The sequence below is a fragment of the Pleurodeles waltl genome, chromosome 4_2 (genome assembly GCF_031143425.1).
Source record: "Pleurodeles waltl isolate 20211129_DDA chromosome 4_2, aPleWal1.hap1.20221129, whole genome shotgun sequence".
Taxonomy (NCBI): domain Eukaryota; kingdom Metazoa; phylum Chordata; class Amphibia; order Caudata; family Salamandridae; genus Pleurodeles; species Pleurodeles waltl.
Window position 1 is genome coordinate 437,972,631 of NC_090443.1, and position 17,318 is coordinate 437,989,948.

Sequence of the window (17,318 nt, forward strand, 5' to 3'; positions counted from 1 at the left end):
CTGGGCTCTGAAGAAGTTGAGGCCATACCTGTTTGGCACTCACTTCATTGTTCAGACAGACCACAAACCTCTACTTTGGCTAAAACAAATGAAAGGTGAAAATCCTAAATTGTTGAGGTGGTCCATATCCCTACAGGGAATGGACTATGCAGTGGAACATAGACCTGGGAGTAGCCACTCCAATGCAGATGGACTCTCCAGATATTTCCACTTAGACAATGAAGACTCATCAGGTCATGGCTAGTCTTATTGTCCTTCGTTTGGGGGGGGGGGTTGTGTAGGAAAGTACCATCTTGCCTGGCATGTTACCCCCATCTTTCACTGTATATATGTTGTTTTAGTTGTATGTGTCACTGGGACCCTGGTAACCCAGGGCCCCAGTGTTCATAAGTGTGCCTGAATGTGTTACCTGTGTAGTGACTAACTGTCTCACTGAGGCTCTGCTAATCAGAACCTCAGTGGTTATGCTCTCTCATTTCTTTCCAAATTGTCACTAACAGGCTAGTGACCATTTTTACCAATTTACATTGGCTTACTGGAACACCCTTATAATTACCTAGTATATGGTACTGAGGTACCCAGGGTATTGGGGTTCCAGGAGATCCCTATGGGCTGCAGCATTTCTTTTGCCACCCATAGGGAGCTCTGACAATTCTTACACAGGCCTGCCACTGCAGCCTGAGTGAAATAACGTTCACGTTATTTCACAGCCATTTTACACTGCACTTAAGTAACTTATAAGTCACCTATATGTCTAACCTTTACCTGGTAAAGGTTAGGTGCAAAGTTACTTAGTGTGAGGGCACCCTGGCACTAGCCAAGGTGCCCCCACATTGTTCAGAGCCAATTCCCTGAACTTTGTGAGTGCGGGGACACCATTACACGCGTGCACTACATATAGGTCACTACCTATATGTAGCTTCACAATGGTAACTCCGAATATGGCCATGTAACATGTCTATGATCATGGAATTGCCCCCTGTATGCCATCCTGGCATAGTTGGCACAATCCCATGATCCCAGTGGTCTGTAGCACAGACCCTGGTACTGCCAAACTGCCCTTCCTTGGGTTTCACTGCAGCTGCTGCTGCTGCCAACCCCTCAGCCAGGCATCTGCCCTCCTGGGGTCCAGCCAGGCCTGGCCCAGGATGGCAGAACAAAGAACTCCTCTGAGAGAGGGTGTGACACCCTCTCCCTTTGGAAAATGGTGTGGAGGCAGGGGAGGAGTAGCCTCCCCCAGCCTCTGGAAATGCTTTGTTGGGCACAGAGGTGCCCAATTCTGCATAAGCCAGTCTACACCGGTTCAGGGGACCCCTGAGCCCTGCTCTGGCGCGAAACTGGACAAAGGAAAGGGGAGTGACCACTCCCCTGACCTGCACCTCCCCTGGGAGGTGTCCAAAGCTCCTCCAGTGTGCTCCAGACCTCTGCCATCTTGGAAACAGAGGTGCTGCTGGCACACTGGACTGCTCTGAGTGGCCAGTGCCACCAGGTGACGTCAGAGACTCCTTGTGATAGGCTCCTTCAGGTGTTGCTGGCCTATCCTCTCTCCTAGGTAGCCAAACCCTCTTTTCTGGCTATTTAGGGTCTCTGTCTCTGGGGAAACTTTAGATAACGAATGCAAGAGCTCATCCGAGTTCCTCTGCATCTCTCTCTTCACCTTCTGCCAAGGAATCGACTGCTGACCGCGCTGGAAGCCTGCAAAACTGCAACATAGTAGCAAAGACGACTACTGCAACTCTGTAACGCTGATCCTGCCGCCTTCTCGACTGTTTTCCTGCTTGTGCATGCTGTGGGGGTAGTCTGCCTCCTCTCTGCACCAGAAGCTCCGAAGAAATCTCCCGTGGGTCGACGGAATCTTCCCCCTGCAACCGCAGACACCAAAAAGCTGCATTACCGGTCCCTTGGGTCTCCTCTCAGCACGACGAGCGAGGTCCCTCGAATCCAGCGACTCTGTCCAAGTGACCCCCACAGTCCAGTGACTCTTCAGTCCAAGTTTGGTGGAGGTAAGTCCTTGCCTCACCTCGCTGGGCTGCATTGCTGGGAACCGCGACTTTTGCAGCTACTCCGACCCCTGTGCACTTCCGGCGGAAATCCTTTGTGCACAGCCAAGCCTGGGTCCACGGCACTCTAACCTGCATTGCACGACTTTCTAAGTTGGTCTCCGGCGACGTGGGACTCCTTTGTGCGACTTCGGGTGAGCACCATTTCACGCATCCTTGTAGTGCCTGTTTCTGGCACTTTTCTGGGTGCTACCTGCTTCAGAGAGGGCTCCTTGTCTTGCTCGACATCCCCTCTCTCTGCTGGTCCAATTTGCGACCTCCTGGTCCCTCCTGGGCCTCAGCAGCATCCAAAAACGCTAACCGCACGATTTGCAGCTAGCAAGGCTTGTTGGCGTTCTTTCGGCGGGAAAACACTTCTGCACGACTCTCCACTGCGAGAGGGATCCGTCCACCAAAGGGGAAGTCTCTAGCCCTTTTCGTTCCTGCAGAAACCTCAGCTTCTTCTGTCCAGTAGAAGCTTCTTTGCACCCACAGCTGGCATTTCCTGGGCATTTGCCCATCTCCGACTTGCTTGTGACTTTTGGACTTGGTCCCCTTGTTCCACAGGTACCCTAGATTGGAAATCCACAGTTGTTGCATTGCTGGTTTGTGTCTTTCCTGCATTATTCCTCTAACACAACTTCTTTGTCCTTAGGGGAACTTTAGTGCACTTTGCACTCACTTTTCAGGGTCTCGGGGAGGGTTATTTTTCTAACTCTCACTATTTTCTAATAGTCCCAGCGACCCTCTACAAGGTCACATAGGTTTGGGGTCCATTCGTGGTTCGCATTCCACTTTTGGAGTATATGGTTTGTGTTGCCCCTATCCCTATGTTTCCCCATTGCATCCTATTGTAACTATACATTGTTTGCACTGTTTTCTAAGACTATACTGCATATTTTTGCTATTGTGTATATATATCTTGTGTATATTTGCTATCCTCTCACTGAGGGTACACTCTAAGATACTTTGGCATATTGTCATAAAAATAAAGTACCTTTATTTTTAGTATAACTGTGTATTGTGTTTTCTTATGATATTGTGCATATGACACTAAGTGGTACTGTAGTAGCTTCACACGTCTCCTAGTTCAGCCTAAGCTGCTCTGCTAAGCTACCATTATCTATCAGCCTAAGCTGCTAGACACCCTATACACTAATAAGGGATAACTGGGCCTGGTGCAAGGTGCAAGTACCCCTTGGTACTCACTACAAGCCAGTCCAGCCTCCTACACAATATTAACCTAACATGTACAGCAAACATGAACAGCAAACAGGTACTCGACAGCAACTTACAGGACCAATCTTCCAGACTTAAGGTGAGGGTCCTAGGCTATACTAACAAGTTACCTTGGGCGGCACTGGGACTGACAGATGCAGAGATGCAGTTCAGCGTCAGCTGCTGGATGGGACTGGGGTGGCAAGTCTGAATGAACCAACAAGGGGGTTCAGGTCTTGCGATGCTCGGGAATGTGGGGACACCTTTGGTCCTCTTCTCCTTTGTCCGGAGCGGCCAGGTGGCGAGGTGTCCAGGACCGTCAATTTCTCTCACTAGAGGGGGTCGTTGGTAAAGGGGGTCTGCGCAAAGAGGCTGCAGGATGGGACGGGAAGTCTAGTTGACTGAACCAACTGGTGGATTCAGGACTTGCAATGCTCAGAGATGTGGAAACACCTTTGGTCTTCTTTTGGTCAGTCCTGGGCGGTCAGGTGCAGAGGTGTCCAGAACTAATGGGTTTCCATCAGCGGAGGCTGGTGTGGGAGAGGGGCTTCTGCACAAAGAGTGTGCAGGCATCGTCAGGAAGTCCACAGTGGGCTCGCTGGAGAGCCTCGGGGCCACGCTTACACCATTCACCCACTTAAACTCAGACTAGGAGGCACGGCTGCAGTGGTGCTGTCTTCTGTCAGGTGTTTGGCGGTCCAGATTCCCTGCAGTTCTTCTTGGGGTGCCTGCAAGATGCCGGGGAGCAGCTCTGCTACTCCACAAGAGTTACTGGGTCTTGGGCGAAGGTTGGAAGTCCTCCCAGGCTTTGGAGGCACAAGAAGCTGCAGGATGTCTTTTGTGCACTTGTCGAGGACAGCAAGCAGGCTGGCAGGATTGGCGCCAAGTCAGTTGATTCATCTTCTGTGCTTGCTTTTGCGTCTATTTAGTGTCCTTCTTCTTTTAGGTTGGCGGGATCTGATTTCCTGGTGCCAGGGGCTCCCCTAAATACTAAATTTAGTGGGGTTAGGTGAATGTATGTTAGTAGACAATGGGCTACTTGCACCTTGATCACTATTCCCCCTGTATGACCACTTTGAGTAGGAAGTGGGCATAACCCAGTCCCCAGAGCTCCCACTTCTGCCTTCATTAAAATAGTAGTCTTTTCAATGTTGTGTCCACATCAGGTAGCTCACCTTCAGGGTGGGACTGGCCTGAAGGTGGACATGCTTCTCTGACTACTAATTTTTCCACCTGTCCTGGCACCAAATGGGCCCTGGTCATGGAGACGGCTTCACCTCACTCTGAGAGAACCCAGGTCCACATACCAAAGGCGGTGAGCTCTTTGAAGCCCCCTGCCTTGGAATGCTAATTTGCAGGTCATCCTGTTGGAAGAGGTGTGTAACATCCCTGCCAGAGCAAGCTTTACTCCTGGATGCGTGAGAGTGGAGGCTGTCACCACTGGGAGTCAGAACCTTGTCTGTAGTGGCAGGCTGGTTAAGAACAGTCCGTCAGTACATTAGATCTCAGTTGGTTTTTCAGGGGGCACCTCTAAGGTGCTCTCTGGGTGCCTGTATTAATAAATCCATCACTGGAATCAGTGAGCGTTTATTAATACGAGATGTTTGATACCAAACATACCGGCTCCAGTACATGTATTTAAAATGGCACCCCTGATCACTTACCAAGTCTAAGAATTGACAAAGACATAGCAGGGGCATAACCGCTCTTGCAGATATGTCCATACATGTAATATAATGCACCCTGAATTAGGGCTGGAAGGCCTGCTGTAGGGATGCCATATATGTATTGCATGCATTGTCAGTGGGCATGGCACAAAGGCAGTGTGCTATGTTGTGTTTTCAATTTTAACTGCACCAAGACACACAGCCTGCAATGCAGTCTGCCTGTGCTAGCTGAGGAGTCTCTCATGGTAGCATAATTCAAGCAGTAGCCCTTAGAGACACTCTTGGTACCCATGCTCTAGGTACCTGGGGTACCATGTACTAGGGAAAGGTATTGCCAACTGAGGGAACAATTGTACTGTTTAGGGAAAGAGATTTGGCACTGAGGACCTGGATTGAAGGAACCTAGTGCACTGATTTCAAATTTCCAAAAACTGGGGTTGAACATGTGGAAAAGGGGCACTTTCTCACAATAAGTACCTAGTAAAGTGCATTAAATGTGCCCAGGGCCTGTAGATTAAATGCTAGTAGTGGCTCTGCAGTACTGATTGTGCCACCCTTAACCATGTCTCAGGCCTACCATTGCAGAGCCTGTGTGTGCAGTTTTAAACTGCCACATCGACCTGGCAAGTCAAACCACTTACCAGGCCTGAACCTTCCCTTTTTATACATGTACATCAGGTATGCCCTATGTGACCCACAGAGCAGGATGCAATGTATTTAAAACATATGACCAGTACTTTTAGGTTTTACATGCCCAGGTAGTGAAAAACTCCCACATTCGTTTTTCACTACTGCCAGACCTATCGCTTCCATAGGATATAATTGAGATTACCTTATTACATCTCACAAGTGTGATTCCAAATCCGGAAGAGATAGGGTTGTCAAGTTTGGTGTCTCTGAACTCACAATTTAACATCACAACTTATGGTGAAGTGGGATTTTAAATTGCAGTTCTGAAAATGCCACTTTTAGTAAGTTAGCACTTTCTTACTTTTGCCATTTGATACCTACTGCCTGTCTCCAATATAAGTCTGGGGTTAGGTGACAGCTGGCCTTGTGCATTTCCTCTTGACAGCCACACACAAAGGGGTCTTATGTGTGACTGATAAACTATCAACATCATGATGGGTCATGGTTGGCAGGATGGGTGGGAGGGGCTGACACACACCTGAAAGGGCAGTGTCCTGTCACACACAAAGTGATGCATACCCCAACCTCCCTTCTCCCCCCGTAGTGAGTCTGGAGTCGGGCAGGTAGGGAGGACCGCTGTGCACTTCAAAGACTTCTTTAAAGTCTCCCCCACTTCAAAGGCACAACTGGTTATAAGTATTGGACCTCTGACACCACCAACTCAGTACACTCCTGGACCTGTGGATAATCTGCCAGGAAGGGGAACTGCTGTACTGCTACAAGAACTGCCACTCTGCTGAGCTACTGCTCTGCTAGAATCCTGCTTTGCTGAGCTGACCTGCACAAATACTTTTGAGGACCACTTCCTCCAAGTTTCTCAGAGTTTCACTGCTGAATTTATTTATGATAGCCAAACTTCCCCATTTGCTGCCAGAAAAAAAGAGTTTTGAAAGGCTCATTGGAGCACAATTTAACTTTGTTCCTGGTGCTCCTTTAGAGACCTCTTAGGTCAAGGGTTGCCAGGGCAGTGCTAGGGGTCACAAGAGGGAAGCCAGGGGTCACAGGTGCGACCCCATGGTAACCCCTACCATCAGCACACACACACATAAACACAAAGACACAAACAAACACAAACACCCATACAACATACACACTACTAACACTACTCTCTCAGGTACCACAACCACTGCACCTACCACCAGAGCCACAAACACCACAACCACCACCACATCCACACTCACAAGCACCACAACTTCTACCACACCCATACCCACCACACTGACCACCACAGCCACAAGCACAACCTCCACCTCCACAACCTCCACACCCACCACAATATCCACAAGCACCACAACAATCACACCCACCATCACACCCACAATCTTCACAAACACCAGCACACCTACTACCACCACCACACCCACAAGCACCATAACCTCAACATCAACCTCAACAGCACACTCATCCAAACAAACTCACTCACACAAACGCACATCTACATGCAAAACAACACCCACCAAACACAAACGCAATTTTCCTGAATACCAAACACCCACTAAACCACATACACCCAAACCTACATCAGGGAAACATGCATCTGCAAAACATACAGACACACGCACCACAACCACACCGCCCACCTCAACAGCATACTCACCGAAACAAACACACTCACATAAAAACACACACAGAACAACACCAATCAAATCCACACACACACACACACACTCATCTGAACACCAAACACCTTCCAAGAAACACACACCCATGCATACACCACATGCAACAGACTCACATGCAACTGCAAAACAGACATACACACATCACCCACACCAGTTCCCTCTACCTCCCAAACCCAATCCTTTCCCATCCCTCCTACCAATACTCCTCTACCCCAATTAATGCCATACCTGTCCCTGACCTTTGTGAATTCCAAACTCGCCCCTCCCAAGAAGGATCCTTGAGGTGCCAGCTCTGTGAGCACTAGATGCCCCTTTCTGAGGGGACTATCGCTAGTCAGTGTCATTAGGAGGCAGGTTCTTGGCCAAAACCATTTGATGTTGTACACCTTCCTTTTTTGGACAATTATCATGTAATTATCATGTAATCCTTAATATAGATTTTGACAGAAGTATCTAATTTCTAAATGAAATATTTTTCTTTTCACAAAGATTGTCCTGACATTATTTCTTTACAAGTCATTAATTAGTAACAATTTTAGTTATGAAAATGTGAGTAACAAAAAATGAATTTCATTTATGACAGTGAACAAAAAAGTGTTTTTAATAACATATTTGTACAGTGCATACATTAGTGATAAACATTCGTAACGGACATAGTAATTTTGGTGCAAGCATTCATCATGATAATGGACACTTACACCAAAATTAAACATGTTTATTCTTTCAATTTGTTAATACAGGTCTGTTTATTTTAAAATAGGTTTTAAAAATAAACACAAATGCATTACAAATTAAAAAACAAATAAGAGGTAAATAAAATTTGATGATATTCAGAAAATGCACCAGAAAAGGGAAAATGTGACATTCATAAAAATATATGAGATGTTTTAAGATTAGATGTAACATTGATTTTACATTTCTTGTAAACCAACTTTTTGCCTTGTCTAGTGCAATTTCTACATTTTATTAAATTCATGTTGTTCCAAAAATGTGTAATGCATATGTATTTGAATTGATGGTTTAGGGAAAATGATTAAACACACCTGTATGGACACATTCTGAGTTTGAGATTAATGTGCCTATTTGTGTTGGTGTCCATTAGCATGAAGGCAGCTTGCACCAAAATTCGAAACATAATTAAAATATACAGGTATGTTTCTTTACATTTCTTACGTTACCACATTACACATATATGTATTGCACATTATTATACTATTGCTTGTAAGCATGAATTAAAACTGCCCGAGTCCAGAGTTGATGTAAACAGACAATTCTAATGGTAACAGGTAAAAAAGACACTTACCTTTGATTCTGGTGACAACTGGGTTGATTTCCATGGTGGTCCAGTAGAAGCAACAAAGGGAGGACTTGTATGATTCAGTTCATAACAGAAAGAGAAGTAAAAAAAGAAAAAAAGGTAAGCTTTGACCTTATTTCCCTTCCAATCCACCAACTCAGGTATGTATGTTTCCATGCCACAGTTATGTTGGCGAGAAGTCACACCGTGATTGGCCCGGTGGACTAACTGGCTGTGGTCCTACCGACAGCCACTTTTGCCCAGGGTGCTGTCAATACAGATGTAAAATTCTGTTGGTAGTGAGGGGTCGCCGACGGACTATTGTCTATGGGCCCAGCAGCATCTAAATAGAGCGGGCAGATCACCTAGTTGGAGGACGGATAAGCTAATGAAAAAGCGATGGCGGAACCAATTTCATCAAGATCTAAATCAGACCCCTTGTTCTCTGCTAGCTCAATGTGGATGGCACTGTGCTTATCCCATGATTAAAAGGTCTGTTAGAAAAACAGGCATTTGAGATGAGTAAATTTGGAGTGTCACTGTTGTAGGGTGCTCTATACTGGAGCTGCTCTCCACCTAAACGTAGTCGGTCGTCAGTAGGTAGTTATAGTTAGAACTCATTTTCCATAGACAGAGCATTTTTTGTTTTACCTATAATTTTGGCACTGCTTCACGAATGCTCAAGAAATTTTCAAAATGTATACTTTGGTCAGTTCAGCTTCTGTGTTAAAAGTTTCGGGTGATCTGTCAAGAAGGGGCCAAGACGCCCCTACAACCCAAGCCACTGAATGAAATGACACCAAATTTGGCACGAAGATAGATCCTGTTCAGCAGATTACACTTTTTGTGGATTGGTGCGAATCCATTCAGTAGTTTTGGAGTAATTTCAGCCCAAAAAATATAGATATCTAGAGTCCCCGTCCTGATATGTGATTGGCTGCCAACACTTCAACAAGGAAGTGTTGGCAGCTAACTTAGGACTCAGCTCCAGCAGAGTCCCAGACAATTAAGCCAAAGAAAAAAGAAAAGGGGCTAGGGTAGAGTCACCCTGACCCCTCAGCCCTGGTGCTGGAGTCCCTGAGGGACCCGGCCATGGCAAAAAACCCTTTTTTTTAAATAAAGTATTAGAAAAATACACAGATGGATGCACAGATTTTCTCCGACGCTTTTTTTTTGTCTCCGGGTGGGCAGGGTTCCAGGGGCATTTGAAGCTTAATAAAGGAGGGAGGTGCACAGAGCCACCTCCTTGGGCTGAAATAAGCCCCATGGACCATCACCTCCCAGGGGTGATTGAAGTAATGTGAGCGGGGTGACTGCGCAGCACCCCCCCCGCGCTCCCCAGACCCCCCCCAGGATGAATATAGAAATATGAGTGGGGGCATTTGGCCCCCTCACTCTGGGGACCACTTCACAGGGCCAAAAAAATGTTTTTAAATGAGGGAAGGCCTATGCCTTCCCTCACACCCTGGGGACCACCACCCCACAGGGCATTTAAGAAATTAAGAGTGGGGGGCTGCTCTGGCCCCCTACAGCCCCGGGAACCACCACCTTCCTGGGGCAGTTAACCAATAGGGTGCGGGGGCCCATGGCCCCCTGCACCTCTGGGGATCACCACCTTCCTTGGGCAAACGCAAAATTATGTAAAGGGGATCCTTTTCTGACCCCCATTAGCCCTGGGGACAACCACCTCTCTGAGGCTTCTTGTAAGTTGGAGGGGGGCCGCACAGCCCCCCTTGAGGAGCCACTAATGACCCTGGAGACCACCACCCCCCAGGGCTGGCTCCTGCTAAGTCCTGGGGTGCCCACTCCCGGGACATAGCTGTTTACTGTGGCTTGGCTGCAGCTTTGAAGCTGTACCCAAGTCACAGCAAAAACTCTGGTTTTTGACAGCGGAACCTGTCAAGCAGGTTCCACTGTCAAAAACCAGAGCTTTCATTTCTGTCCCCTGCACACAGGTATGCATGCAGGAAACAGAGATGAAAGGTTTGTTTCAGCAATTGTGGAGCTGCTGCTTAAAGAAGCTCCTTGTTTGCTGAAGCAATGGCACTGCTTGGGAGGCCTTGAGGCTCACCCCGTGGTCCTAGATAGCCCATAAAGGGCTTGTTATAAAAAAAATAAAAAAAAAATATACATGTACGGACCCAACTAGCTCATAAAGGGCTAAAGAAAATCTAAAGAAAAAAATGATTAGGTTAGTGTGAAGATCACAGACTTTCACACTGAATGTTGAGGATTTAAGTCCAACCGGACTCATTTCCCTCTTTTTTCATACTCCAAACATTTAAGGTTCAAACTGATAGTTAATCCTACCCTTTTTAAATGACAAATACATTTTCCTTTTTAACTTGTGCAGAAATATCTAATTCTAAGTATCTCATATATCAAATCCTAAAAATCTCTCTCCCTCTCACTTTCTCTCTCTCTTTCTTTCTCCCTCCATCTCTTTCAGTTTTTCTCCTACTCACATACCCACTCAGACACATACACACCCACTCACAGACCCACTCAGACAATTGTGCACCCAGTTACAGCCCCAGTCAGACCCTCATCCACCCACTCACAGACGCACTCAAACAGTTATGCATCCACTCACAGACCCACTCAGACTCTCACACATCCGCTCACAGACCCACTGACACCCTCATGCACCCATTCACAGACTTGCACATACTCTGACGCACTCACTAAAACACTTCACTCTCACACCCAGACACTCTCACAGCCATTCTCACCCCCTGATACACCCTCTCACAACTATTCTCACACCCAGAGAGGCTGCGGCCAACTCCTGCTTTGAACGGACAAAGAGCCATGCGCAGCATGGGGTTGGGTGGTTTGGGGGTTTGCGGGCATTCTCCGATGCACATGGGTGAAGGTGGTGCACAGAGTAAGGTTGGGTGCTTGTAGGGGGTCGGCTTCAAGGCCTGGCCATAGACTAGGTCCTGTAGCCAACCGCTGCTGTGCATGGCTGAAGGTGGTTGGATTAACGTATAGTAATGAAAATTATCATACAGAAAAAAAACCTGAAAAAACAAACGTTACAAGAGCGTTATAGTTAGGGAAATGGAATTTAAAAAACCTTACAAATTCACTGAAAAAAACAAAAGTTGCAGGGACATTAGTGTTACATATTGAATTTACTCATACAAAACCTAAGAAATTCAGCAGTTATAGTTACCTGAGCTAACTACAACTAGCAGTCCGGTAATGCACCGCTTATGACCTCATATTACATCACTCATGACATGGTCAGTGACATCACTGATGACATCGCAAATGTCATCTCAGGTTTTATATATATATGATAGATAGATAGATAGATAGATAGATAGATAGATAGATAGATAGATAGATAGATAGATAGATAGATAGATATGTTATCTACTGGTGTTCACCAGTAGGTATTTATAGTTAGGACCATGTTTACATAGAAAAATCGTTTTTTTGACTTGTCTGTATCTTTGCCACCATTTGACGAATCTTCACAAAAGCTTCCAAAAAAAAGTGTGCCAGTGATTCTGGTTGCTCATGAGAAGTTTCAGGGTCGAAGAAGCTGGGGTTGAGAAAGTGGGGGGAGGGTAAAAAAACATGTGTTTCCCATGTTAATTCAAATAGGAGCTTTGACTGCAACTACAGCCTGAACCGCTAAACAGAATTACACCAAATTTGGCAGAAAGGTAGGTTTCGGTACGCAAATTACACTTTTGCATATCTTGTGTAAATCCGTTCAGTAGTTTTTGAGAAATTAAAGGGAAAATAAATTTGTATATCTAGGGCCGCGAATCCATTGCAACGTTTTGGCAGTGATCCCGGCAAATTCGTGAATGCGCATGCTAACAGGAGTGCTGTGATTGTCTGGCCGCAACCTGACCACAGTCACCAGGGGGTGAAAAATAAAATGAAAGGTGGAATTATGAGTAAAGGTGGAAGTACCTTGACCTTAGGGCTGAGAAATAGGGGTTTTGAGGGTCAAATTATGACCTTAAAAATATTTTTTTTTACGCCGCAAAATATTTGCAAGTACATTGCAATGCTCAGTGTGCCTCCCCATCTAAAGTTGCAATGAATTCGCAAATACCGGCAACATTTAAAAAAAAAAAGAAAACATTCACAGACTCATTCATACATTAATTAATTCACTCCAGAAGCACTCAGACATTCATGCACCCACTCACAGACCCACTCACAGACCCACTCAGTCATACACACACTTTCAGACCCACTGAGACACTCGTGCACCCACTCACAGACCCACTCACACTCACACACCCACTCACAGACCTACTTAGGCCATCACACATCCATTCACAGACCCACTCAGACACTCACACATCCCCTCTCACATCCAGACAGACCCTCACACACCCAATCATAGACCCATTCAGACACTCATGCACCCACTCATAGACCCACTCAGACCCTCATGCACCCTCTCACAGACCCACTCAGACACTGACGCACCCACTTACAGACCCACTCAGACCCTTATGCACTCACTCACAGACCTGCTCAGACCATCATAGATCCACTCACCGACCCACTCAGACCCACGCTTCCACCCTCACACCCAGACAGGCACTCTCACACCTATTCTCACACCCAGAGAGAGAGAGAGAGACCCTGCGGCTAACTCCCACTGTGCATGTCTGAAGGTCGTTCCCGGTGCAGGTTTGGGTAGTTATGGGGGTTGGCTGCAGGGCCTGCCACCGGCCAGGCCCTGCAGCCAAGCCCTGCCATGCATGGCTGAAGGCTGTGTGCAGCGGTTGTTGTATAGAAATTAAAATTACTTTTTGTCTTGATCCTGTCCCCCAGGGGAAAAGTCCAGCCCGAACTGCCAGGCCAGATCCTCCATAGACTGGAAATAAGCATCCTGGGACCTGTTTCAGGGTATCAGCCTGGCTGATGAAGGGTGAAAAGCTGAAAATGATCACAGGGTGCTTGTTTCCGGTCTAGGGAAGACCTGGTAGTTCGAGCTGGACTGTTCTCATGGGGAACAGGGTCAAGACTGATTTGCATATGGTTGGGTCTGAACTGGGGTGGCATGGTGAGCAAAAGAGCGATGGATTAAACCCAATTCTGTGACGAGGGTGAGTGTTTGAAAAGTAGTAGTACTCTGTTCATCAACCTTTTGTGTTGTGAATGGCCTTAGGCCATGCACCATGGCCTTAGACCATGCACGGCTCCCAAGGCTGATTTCAGCCCCGGGACCTCATACCGTGGCCCAGTCCTCTAACATTTCTTTTGCTGAAGTGTGGTTATGTGGCCCCCTCCGTGGGCTGATATTGGCCCTAGGGTCCCATCCCCCAGTACAAGGCCGTCTAATAAATTGTTTTAGGGAGCACACTGCCACCCTCCCATGGCTGATTTCGGCCCCAGGGCCCAGCGTTAATATAGATTTTTTTTCTAGGGGGGGGGGGCAGCGTGGTCCCCCTCCCCAGGCCGACCTTGGCTTGGGGACCCCATCCCTTGGACCCAGCCTAAACATTTTATTTTTGGGGGTAAGGGCAGCACGCCACCCCCTCCACAAGCCAATCTCCTGGGGCCTAGCTTTGTCACTTGGGTGCCCCTAGGGCACTCAGTCACCACCTCTGGAGACCCCGTGGGGGACACTGAAGGTTCCAACGGGCTCCCGCCTCCAGCAGGAGCCAGCATTGCTGTCACAGACAGGGAGCTGCTAAATATGCAGCTCCCTGTCTGTGAGAGCAATTGTATACTCTGTTCCTCTGTTCTCTCTACAGGCATGGATACAGAGGAAACATCTGCTTCCAGCAACTGAGAGCTCTATTAGCAGCTCCACCCTGCATTTCATTTTAAATTGTGCCCCGGGGAGATTTTGGTCCCAGGGCTGGGGGAGGGTGGCTGGGCTGGTGCCCACACATTTCATTACAAATTCTGCACTGGGGAGGTGGTGCCCCCCCCCCCCGCATTCACAATTTCAATGACCCCGGGACCTAGCCCAACAGGGGGCTTCATTTAAACAAGCACAGGAGCCCGCACTTGTTTTTCTTTTTAATTTTCAGCAGTTCCATGGCCCTGCCCCGTCTCCTGTTATTTTTTTAAATAAAAATGCTGTTTTGCTCTGTGGGGAGCCCCTATGGGACCCCAGCACAAGAGTTAAGGTGTCAGGGCGACTCTACCATGACCCCTTTTCCTTTTTTTCATCTTTTTTTCTGGGACTCAGCTGAAACCAAGACCCAACATGGCTTCCAACACGTCCATGTTGAAGTGTTTGCAGTCAATCAGCTCTCAGCACGCAATTGTGAGGGTTTGTGGAGCCTTTGCATCCCTAAATATACAAATTTGTTTTTCTTTAACCTGTTCACTGTGAGCGTCGGCCATTGGCCGTTGCCCACACTACCTCCATGGTGGGGTCACGACCAGTGGCCGACACCAGGGAGGGTGTTTAAAAAATTCTCTGGTGAGCTGCACCAGAGGATTTTTTTATATTTAAATACCAGTGGGAGACACAGAAGAGCTTCTGTGTCTCCCCCCTCAACCCTACCTGCCCCTTTTTGATGCGATGGCTACTAACTAGAGGCTCCGACAAACCCATCCTCTCGGACATATATGCCTTCATTAACAATATACAAACGTCGTCTGTATTTTCAGCACTGCGCCGCTGGGAGAGGGAATGCGAGCGATCCTTTACACCTAGGGAGTGGTCGGATGTCCTCAGACGGGCTACCTCATCGGCCCGAAGCACTGCAGGTAAAGAGACACTGCTGAAGTGCATTATTTGTAGTACATTCGGGCAAGGGCGGCCCAGTGGAAGAGGGATGGAGATGCGTGCTGCTGGCGGGGGTGCACTCCGGAGGGGACCCTGACACATCTCCTGTGGAGATGCCCGAAGCTTCACGGCTACTGCTCTGAGGTTTTGGATGCCATTGACAAGATATACAACATAATGATCCCTAGGTTCCATAGCTATATTCTCCTGGGCCTCCCCAATGTTTTAAACTACCCTTTGAAATCACCAAAGAGACGGGCTATTACACTGGCTAGATGTGCAGCTAAGCAGGTTTTGTTAACACGATGGGGCACTGACACCATACCCACACACTTAGATTAGTTACATAGACTCTGGGACCCTATAGGTATGGAGAAACTGACAGCCATAGCTGAACAAAGATTATCCCAATTTGATGAAACATGGGAGCCTTGTTTGTACTACCTCTCACAAGAATTTGTGGAACTTACTTGCCCTGCCTATTTACGGGTTCTCCGTCCTACACTCACAGAATCAGTGATGGCTTGACTTTACATATTACAGAAGAGGACTCTGGCTAGACCAGCATTGTGCCTTACATAAGGGCCACACTGTTTGTAGACACCAACTCAGCGAAATAGGCATTTATTATTTACCTCTTTGCCGCTAACTAATGTTATCTCTCCTCTCTATTGTTCCTCACCGGCCAGGGGTTGTAGGTGAGTGCTTTGTATTGTTTTACAAATTCTGGTAAAATCAATAAAAAGATTTAAACCTTAAAATATTACATTTTAACTACCATTTTCGCCTAACTATAACCTTGTTTTTTTCAGTGAATACACATATACACGCATATGCACGTATATATACTTAGGTTCACAATTTACACACAAAACCATAAAAACTCAGCAGTTATAGTTACAGTTATCTCAAGTTACTAACTCATGCCCTCGCCATACACTGTTAAATACCCCATAAATTACATCACTCGTAAAACATTATCTATGACATCATTGATAATATCACTGCCATATTTGCAGTAAAACTATTGATGAGAAAACTATGTAGGCGAGGGTGCGATGCACAGTTTTCTCATCAATAATTTGCTGCAGTTATATTATCAATGATGTCATAGAAGATGTTGCAGGAAGCTGGCCTGGTGTGTGGTGAGCACCTATGGTGTTATCACCTAACACCAGGTCCAGGAATCCTCTATTAGTGAAGTGATGAGCAGCCAAGACTTATCTAGGAGACATACAAAGCTTATGCAATACCAATATAACAGCACTATCACACATGAAAGAACCTCACAGTGTTACAAAAAAAAGGGTACTTTATTATGGTAACACAAACACTAGAATACTACTGGGCCTCCCCCAACTGGAGGAAAATAAACACACTATTACATACACATTAGCAATCAGTAAAGAGCATAAAAAGCCATAGGCATAGGCAAAAGCAATAGAAAATAGTGATGGCCTTTGGGGAGGGCCAAACCATATCCTAAGAAAGTGGAATGTGAGAAGCAGTCTCCCACCAAAGGATGTGAAATCGTTAGAGGGGAGCTGGAGGAATTAGGAACCCCAAGACCTGAGTACCACAGTGACTCCCAGCGACCAGGAGAGCAGAGGTAACTACTTGGTTTTCTCCAAAACTAATAGAAGGACTTAGGGAAAGGATTGTGCAAGATCCATACAAGACTGGAAGAACCCAAAGGTGGATTCCAGCAGAAGAGGTCCTGCAAAGGAAGGGGACCAAGTCCAGTTCATGATGCAGTGTCCAGTTGTGGCAGGAGCCACTACCCACCCTTCTCTGGATGCAGGCCCAGGTCGATGGTGAACGAAGAAGACCAGCTATGCAGCACAGTAGCGGAAGAGGAGCCCCTGCAATGATGTAGATGGTGTCCTATGTCAGCTGTAGGGTTGCAGTGGGTCAGTGATGCTGAAGAACCACCAACAAGCCTTGGCAAATGCAAGAGAGGAAGAAGACGAGTTCCAAGGCTGAAGAGAACCAGCAAGGCCCAGGGGACTCAACCCAAAGAGGCGAGCCCAGGGAGACCCTCAGCAGATGGGAGAGTCA